The sequence below is a fragment of the Nothobranchius furzeri genome, chromosome 10 (assembly GCF_043380555.1).
Source record: "Nothobranchius furzeri strain GRZ-AD chromosome 10, NfurGRZ-RIMD1, whole genome shotgun sequence".
Classification (NCBI taxonomy): domain Eukaryota; kingdom Metazoa; phylum Chordata; class Actinopteri; order Cyprinodontiformes; family Nothobranchiidae; genus Nothobranchius; species Nothobranchius furzeri.
Window position 1 is genome coordinate 65952885 of NC_091750.1, and position 8920 is coordinate 65961804.

The 8920-nt window shown below is 37.9% G+C and overlaps 1 long non-coding RNA gene across 1 annotated transcript; it reads left to right on the forward strand.

The window, feature by feature from the left end:
* Positions 1 to 5358: 5358 nt before the first annotated feature.
* Positions 5359 to 7439, forward strand: LOC139072343 (uncharacterized). Its single transcript, XR_011521859.1, has 3 exons — positions 5359 to 6235; positions 6309 to 6400; positions 6816 to 7439. It is a non-coding gene; the product is annotated as an uncharacterized lncRNA (long non-coding RNA).
* Positions 7440 to 8920: the final 1481 nt, after the last annotated feature.

Below are 8920 nucleotides of genomic sequence, written 5' to 3' on the forward strand. Positions count from 1 at the left end.
AAGAAACAGCCGGCTGCTACCAATTCAACTTTAGGACAAACCATCCAAAAAGAAAAACACCATATGTGGAACACAAAAGACGTTTGAAACCGGCAACCAGTGTTTAGCACTATCTTGTTTACTCTGGCAATGCGTGTTCCGGTATCAGGCGAACACGGCCCAGGGATGATTGTTGACAAGAGGGGTGAGTGTTCCATGACCGTGTTTGTGTTTAAAAGCTAGCTCGTTCTGCAGATTTGCTATTGCAGCTTGAATGAATTATTACACACATATTCAAATGAAAACCAGGTAAAATCTTGGCAGAAAGCATCTGATTCTCAAAGTTGAGATCTCTGTAAAACAAGACTAGACAGAAATAATTAGCTGTGCGCTGGTGGATTTTATCTTTGGAAAGAAATGAGGGAAAGCAGCATCTGCTGAATGACTTTGCAAAAAAAAAAAGCAGACATGTCAGAAAAAGTAAATAAATCTGTGTGTCATTAGCATATTAATGATGTTGCCCAAAGAAACTACATGAAGAACAGCAAATGACCAAAAGCGGAACCTTGGGGGACACCATACGGTTTCTGATACTGCTCTTTATGCAGATCAGCAGAGGACAGTCTAGAGTCCTTGTCTTTTCAATATGTCCAATTTAGGACTATGATAGCCATCTGGTAGGTTGATGAAACAAACATCCCTGAAAGACCTCTGATTTGAAAAAAAACAACAAAAAAACAACTCTAAACCTGAAATTTTCTAGCCGAAAGGAAAGATGGAACTCAAATGTGAATTTACTGATAAAACAGCTGGATAGGTTGTAACGTACACCATAATATCTCAGCTTTCATATGTAGAATTAAACTGTGTACTGTTCCTCTTTGTGTTTGACTGTTTGACTCTACACTATTCTTTGCCATTGATCATCAAAAACCTCTCTTTAGTTTAGGGGAGACCTTTTATAATGATCCAGTTATGCGGCAGGCTTTTTTTTCCCCAAAAAAGTCTTTTGATAACCAGAGTCACAGTGGCTGTGATGCATTTTTATTACGGTTCATATGAAAACAAGCAAATGTGAATCTCTGGGATGATGTGCACATGAAAAACCTGCCTTGGGACACAAAAAGCTGGAGAAACCCCATGTTTTTGACCAACTGAGCTGTGGGGAAGTACATTCTGCCTCCTGTCCCATGGTGTTGGTCTGACTCTGAGTTGTGCTGTGAGGCTGAAGCTGCTGCCAGGAAACCAAATGAACTTGTTAAAAACCTCCAACACGTGAACGTGGATCAGCAAGTCACGGCTCATGTCTCCTTCAGTGTTGATGGTGTTGAAACACCAGACACTCTTTTGCATCATCCCACCCACCAGACGAATAGAAGGCCCTGATTGGACCACAAAGCGGATAAAGCACTATGGTTGGTTCACAAGCAGCTAGAGCGCTATAATCGACCCACCATTATGGACCAATCACAGCTCTCTAGGTTTGAAACCCCTCTAGAGAGCTGTGATTGGCCAGCCAGAATGCTGCTAGGGGCTGCAGAGGCTCCAATGGAGCGTTCCTAGACCAAACTTTGACACATCATGACTTGTTATATAGAAATTCCAGAAAATCTAAAGCCCTGCAGGCCTCTTTTAGTTAGGGTTGATGTCAGAACCTGAGTACAGTTGTTGCTTTCAAGAGTCTAATACCCAGTTTGAGGGTTAATTCCTTTTCACATAGAACCAGGTTGGTTTGGGGATGGCTTTGCTCCCTTGGGTTAGGGTTGGGGATGAAACAAAATCCTCATTTGAAAACATTATAGTCGTTGAGGTTATTTTTCTTTCATGTAGAATTTCACTGCTGATCTGAAACATTTAAGTGTGACAAAAAAAAAGACAAAGGCTATTTCCTTTGAACAGCTCTGTAAACACGACAATTCACTCGTACTTCAATCGTCTTTACTCGTCACTTTTCCAGATTTTTGTTTTAGACACTTTGATCCAAAGTGATTTACACTTCAGTAAAAAAAAAAACCTGAGCTTCAGCAGAGTAGTAGAGCCATTCACAAGAAAGATCAGTTAAAGAAGTGCAAAGTAAGTGTGATTTGTGTGTGTGTGCTCGTGTGTAAAGGAGGTGTTAGGAGAGGTATTCTCTGAAAAGATGAGTCAAAGAGATTATTGAAGGTCGTACTTGGTACCAAAAGAATCCTCGATCCAGACTGGCAGCAGATATTCTGCTTAGTGATTTTTTGGGGTTTATATTGATCTTGAACTAAGGTATCCTCAGGTCTGGCCTTCAATGGGAATGGAATGGGCCCTATCTACCCAAGAATGTGGGCATCCAGTGGATGCCATCCGCTGGTATACAGAGGGAATCAGAGGGTAATGGGGTGAATTCCTTCTGGATATGACCCCTGGGTGCAGCAGACAGGCTAAATTGTGCTGCCGCTGATATTTAATATGTACATTGTCAAGTCCCCACACCTGTGTGCCAGCAGCTTGTCTACTCCCCTGTTACTTGTTCACTAATCACCTGACCCACTCCTTGTCCTCCCACTCTGCCTTCAGACATGATCTCCCTCCCTGCTGTTTTGCTTTGGTAAGTTTTGTTTCCTGCTGCCTCGCCCGATTACCTCTTTTAATCGTTTAAAAATAGTTCACGGCTTCTGTCGTTGGCTCTTTGGGTCCAAAACCATTTTAAAGTAACAACGAGCAGTTTGTTGTTTCTCCGCCCTACTGGTTGAAAGTGGAATAACAGTTGTCGTGAACAACACAGCTGTAGCTAGTGCTAACAATGAGCTAATGCTAACATGAGCCAAGTAATACTAAAATAAACCACAAAGTAAAAAGTTCCACAAAAATATTATTACATGCAAGTCCAGTAGCAACAAAGCCAGGTCACCATCAGTCCATGATTTAGTAGCCTCACTTCACCCCGGTTTTAGCTCCTGGCTTCACCTCCAAAGACATTACTCTCTTACTTTTACTTCCAGGCTCTGCCATGATGCCAACAGAAAAAAAGCTAACTTCTTCTTTTTCTTCTTCTTGCGCTTTTATATTGATGATCAGTGAACTGAAAATGCGAACAGCTATCAGTACAGCTAAACAGCCTTTAAGCAGCTAAAGAGCGCCCCCTATAGGGCACCTACCCGCTCCATTAAAATATCTCGCGTGGTTTTTGGTCAGCAGAGGGTCAAGTTTCTAACATATGCTGGTGAAGGTTCTCAGTCATCCAGGTCATAATCTAAAGGGGTTCAGATAAAGGCAACTGGACTTCTTTGGGTTCTTGAAGATGTTTTGCTTCTCATCAGAGGAGCTTTGTCAATTCTGACTGGAATATGGGAGGGTCAAGCTTATAAACTGTGGATGTCTGTTGTTGCTTAACGACAAAGCTCCTTGGACGAGAAACGAAACGTCTTCAAGGAACCAACAAAGTCCAATTGCCTTAATTTGAACCCCTTAGGATCAGGTTTCTAACCCAATAATTACTGAGATCAATGTTAAAGCTCTAGCTTAAAGTTTAAAAGACTGTCTACTGTTACTTTAAATGCAAATTAAACTACTATTACCTTTGGACTAGTCCACCGCGCACAAGGGAGTGTGCTGCCGATCTGTATCGGACCAGGGGTTGTGTGGGGGTCGGGCAGAACACTTAAACTTTTTAGGAAACAATGCGGAGTAGAAAGTACATATAGTTAAATGTAGATATAAGTAGAAGTAAAACATAGGCCTTGAGAAAATTACTTTAGTACAGAAACAGAAGAACTATACTTGAGTACAGTAATGAAGTACTTATATTGTGCTTAATTACATTCCATCACTGGTATTCACAAGGCTGCATTCCACTTCTGCTGACTGTTCTGCTTTAAGACTGCTAACAAGCAGAACTTCTAACAGGGATGCAGCCCTAACTACATATATTACTTCTAAAAAAAAATCTAATCTTTGATGTGAAGGAACTTTGATATTTAATGTATTTATTTATTTTTATCTATGAAACATTTTTCTTTTTCAGGATGAGCTCAGAATGATGAGAAGAGTTTGGCGTCAGATCACTTTTTTTAAATGAGACGGCGCAATTCATAACACAACAAGCGTAAAAACGGGTTGGGGAGAGAGTAAAATGATATTGTGGAGAGTAAAACTGTTATCATGGATGAAATGTTTTAGTAACAGGACACATGAAGTCACACTTTTGTCTCACCTTTCCAAAATGTATTCTCACTTTAGCCAAACACTCGCTCGTTTTTGTTATTCCTACGTTTACTTGTTCAACATACACTCTTTCACTTCTGAACGCTGCGCTCTCTCGCTTCAACATTTACCAGGAAGTGACGTCATTTCTCCAGACTCGACCAGACGATTAACCGATCTGTCTTCGATTTGCACCCTAAGCTGTGTTACACCCAATTACTGTAAGAACTGGTTACACCATTGTGATGGATGTCTCAAACGCTTCAGTTTTTCAAGATGAGGTAAATTTAAAAAATGTTGTTCTTTTATACATTTAAAACAAATAACTTAAGTATAAATTGTTTATTTAAAATTGATTTGATACTTGTACTCTGACTCCAGAGGAATGTATACTAGCATGCTTATAAATTTTACAAAATATAACGAAGGATAATAATGTTTAATTAAATAAAAGTAGGCTAAATATCAGCAAATAAATCATGAGCTTTGTAAATAAAAAAAAGGTAATTCAAAATCTAATAAACTATTCTCAATAAGAACAGTTCAGTTAAAACTATTTTTTATATTCTCATAGTATATAGTTTATAATGAAAATAGTGGTTAAAAATCTTTATCATGATAAAAATTGGCTTCATTTGAGCTGTGTAGTAATATATAGCATATATGTGGAAATCCTAGCTTAGAAAATACATTACAGAAAGAATTATGATATATTTTGGTGATTATTTTTTGTTATAAACAGTGTAAAGAAAAAGTAACATTTCTGTTAAGTAGTAATAATAAATACGTTGTTTTATAATTAACTGTTTACTAACTATTGTCACGGTGTAGGAGGTGGAGACGGCGGACCATGTGTGGATGAGCTGAGCAGGAGGTAAAAATGCAGGCTTCAGTAAAAGTAAAAAATGGTTTAATGGCAGGATGGGATGAACAGGAACACCAACAAACAACAACAATGATCTGACCAAGGACAGTGGCAAAACAGGTGGTAGAAATACAGAGGGCTAATTAGGGAAACAGGGGCAGGTAAACGAGGGACAGGTGAGAACAATAAGGGTAATCATGGCAGGAGAGGAACACAGTCAGGCGGGCAGGGGCAGATCGTGACAACTATACTGTAGATGTAAGTTTTTGAAGACTAAAATATAGTTAATTTTAGCTGTTTACAATATTATTGTATTTTATTATGTTTGTAACTAATGCTAAAACATTAGCATAAAACTTCAATAAAACATTAATCAACCTTATTGTCGTTTCAGGACATTTTACAGCACAGTATACTGGACCATCTTAAATCTAAGCTACAATGGATACGTGCACAACCATCTGTTGACCTGGATTACATGGAATGTGTCATCAATCAAGAATACATATTAACTGATGCAGCATCTGAAATTCTGGACATACCATCCAGCATTATTCAGGGTCTCGTCCAGATGGAGAGACTTGTACGTGCTGGAATTGAGGAAACTCAACATCCTGTGTTGTTCGCACTTGCACAAGGAGAAAGAGGACGACCCAAATATGAGTTCTCTGTGGATCTTCTGACACATCTTTTGGAAATGCCCTTGCCAATAAAATATGTGGCCAGTCTACTTAGAGTAAGTGAGGCTACAATCTTCAAAAGAATGTGTGAAAATGGGATTTCGACAAGGACGTTGTTCAGCTCAATGACTGATGAAGAACTTGATGACAAAATAAAAACTATTAAAGTCAGAGGGCCTAATGCAGGTTATAGACTTACAAAAGGTCTTCTCCAATCCGAAGGCCATCATGTACAGAGGGAAAGAATCAAAGACTCTATGCATAGAGTCGACTCTGTGGGTATTCTGTCACGACTGACACGTATGGGATGTACAGGTCGCCGTACTTATTCTGTGAAAGGACCACTCTCACTTGTCCACATTGACACTGATCACAAGCTAATAAGGTTATTCATATTATTGTACTGTTTTGTATTGTAAACTATTTAGAAAATGAATTAACTGAATTTAATCAAATGACTTCTAATTTGTAATAATCCATTATGTGTTTTAGGTACAACGTTGTGATTTTTGGAGGTGTGGATGGCTATTCTAGAAAGGTAAATGTACTATTCAAATGAGATAGTTTATTCTTTTGTTAAAGCTTTAACATGCAATAATATCTATTTACAGATTATGTACCTGAATGCTGCCACAGTTAACAAATCTAGCACTGCTCTCAACCTCTTCTTGGAATCTGTTCAACAATGTGGCTGGCCACAGAGGTATGCTGTTATTTCAAAATCCATAATTTTTAGAATGAAATATTTCTGAATTGTCACACAAGTCAAAACTCCAGCCCTGCTGGTTGTAAATGTTAAAAATTAAGCAAATGAGAACATATATAGCAGGCTTTAGACGTATATAAATTTAACATTTAAGGCATTATCCATTACATTGTGCTCACGCAGAGAGCAGAACTGAACAGTAGTTTACTTAATTGGGGCACATTCCAATTAGCTTTTCTAAAAGTTTCCCATGTAAATGCTTTATGTGGCTGACAAAATGTAACAAATTTGTGGAAAACAAAGTTTCTCTCTTTCTTTCTCTTTTACTTAAAACTGAAAAAACAGAAGGGCACTGCTTTTTCCTAGGTATCACCGTGTAATACATAACTTCCTTTTGTGCGCCCTACTGCAGGTAAGAGGAGATGAAGGAGTTGAGAATGTGTCAACAGCCCGCTGTATGTTTACAGGACGAAGTACAGGCAGAGGCAGCTTTGTTTCAGGAAAGAGTGTTCACAACCAAAGGTATACGTTTGATTATGTGTGGACATACCATACATAATATGTAGTAATTATATAGTTAATTTTAAAGAAAGTCACTTCTTAACTCTTCTCAGAATCGAACGATTGTGGAGACATTTGGATGGCTGTGACACAAGTATATTATGAGGTTCTACATACCCTGGAACAGGACAAACTACTTGACATCTGTAACAACATCCGTATGTTTTGTGTACACTATGTCTTCCTACCACGCCTCATTGATGATCTACAAACCTTCACTCATGGTTGGGACAATCATTCGATCCGCACTGAACAAAACCTAACTCCAAACCAGCTGTGGGTGATGGGCCACATGAAAACGACCATCGATGAGCCAGAGAATCTTCAACAGGTGCATAATGAAATTTATTAAATGTCTTACGCACGCACGCACGCACGCACACACACACACACACACACACCAGTGCCCTACTTTTTAAGTCACTGACTAATATCTTTGTTGTTTTCAGGAGTCTGATAGGCTGGACCTATCTGATGTCTGTGTGCAATAGATATTTAGAGAATACGTTTTGGCGGAAGCATTTTTAGACCCTTTAAATGAAAGAGGGCAGTTAGCAGTCATTTTATATAATATAACTTTTTGTTGTTGCAGTATATTGATGACAACAGTCCTGACTGGGAAAATATTGGAACCCCTCAAGAACCCAACCATGAAGTTGAAGTTCCAGAGCTTCTAAACCCATTTAACACTGAACAAATGGAACAACTCTCACAAAGAATTAATCCAAGACAGCCATCACAGTGTTTTGGAAGAGATATTTATTTAAACATGCTCCAGTATTTTCACTCCTCTCAAACGAAAACTTATGAACACACCTTGACAGTAACATGTTTATGGAAAATGATTACAACTTCCCTGCACAGAGAACAAGTGGGAAGGTGGAAAATCATGTTTGTTTATTGGACTTTGCCTATTGATGCATTACTACAAGTTACTGAGCTAACAGCCTTGGAGCTGGAACTATTTTCTTTTAAAGTATTTTTGGGCTTCCACAATACAATATGAAGTATTTGTATTGATAAACATCAGATCAAATGACAGAATAGTAAAACAGTTGTTTATGATAAAAATAAACTGTTGCAGCCTGTTTAAATCATTACATGGTATCTTTGTATACACTCAAACAACTGTAACATAAAATATACTATGTGTGACAAACTTTTAGGATTCTTTAAAACAACTTTTGATGGATTTCTCTTTTTAATGTCTCATTATTTTCTAACATGTTTTGGGTGTTATTTGCAAATGTTCATTTTTAGTGAAGAGAAATCGATTAGCTCTCTTTTTTTCTATTACATGGTCTTGTTGAAACGTTCAAATATAACAGTAACAAAAAAACTGCCGTTTACTTTTTCTCAAATGAAAACTGAATAAACACAACCTTGTCAGTGACACACACTCCTCCGGGAAATAATTCTAAATGTAAATATAGAAAACAAGTGTGAATAGAACAATCACTGTTTGCTCACCAAATTAAAACCTGCCAAAGGTATTTCCAAAACGTAGAGCCATATTCATTACTTTTTTAAATTCACTGTATGCTGTCATGTGTGCCACTGGAAAAGTTACAGCCTTAGCACATGCACTTACTGTAGGGAAACCAATGTCATGGTTCAGTTCTTGTTGGCAGTAGGCTTGGGCGGTATTACGGTATTAGTATACACGCGGTATTACAAAATAGTGACGGTGTCAGTTCCAATACCGCCATGAAAAACAGGTGTGCATGCGTGCACTTAGGAGACAAGGATTAAAAATGTAAAAATCAATGAAAAAGATAAATAAGTCATTTCATGTATAAAACTGATATTTTAAAATATTAAATATATTAAATATTAAAAATATTAACCCATAACATTTTAAAATATTAAAATATGTTTTGTAAGCTTTGGAGATATTTCATGAAGTTTATGAACGTGACTTTACGTAATCACGTGACAGTGCGGAGGAGAAAGGCT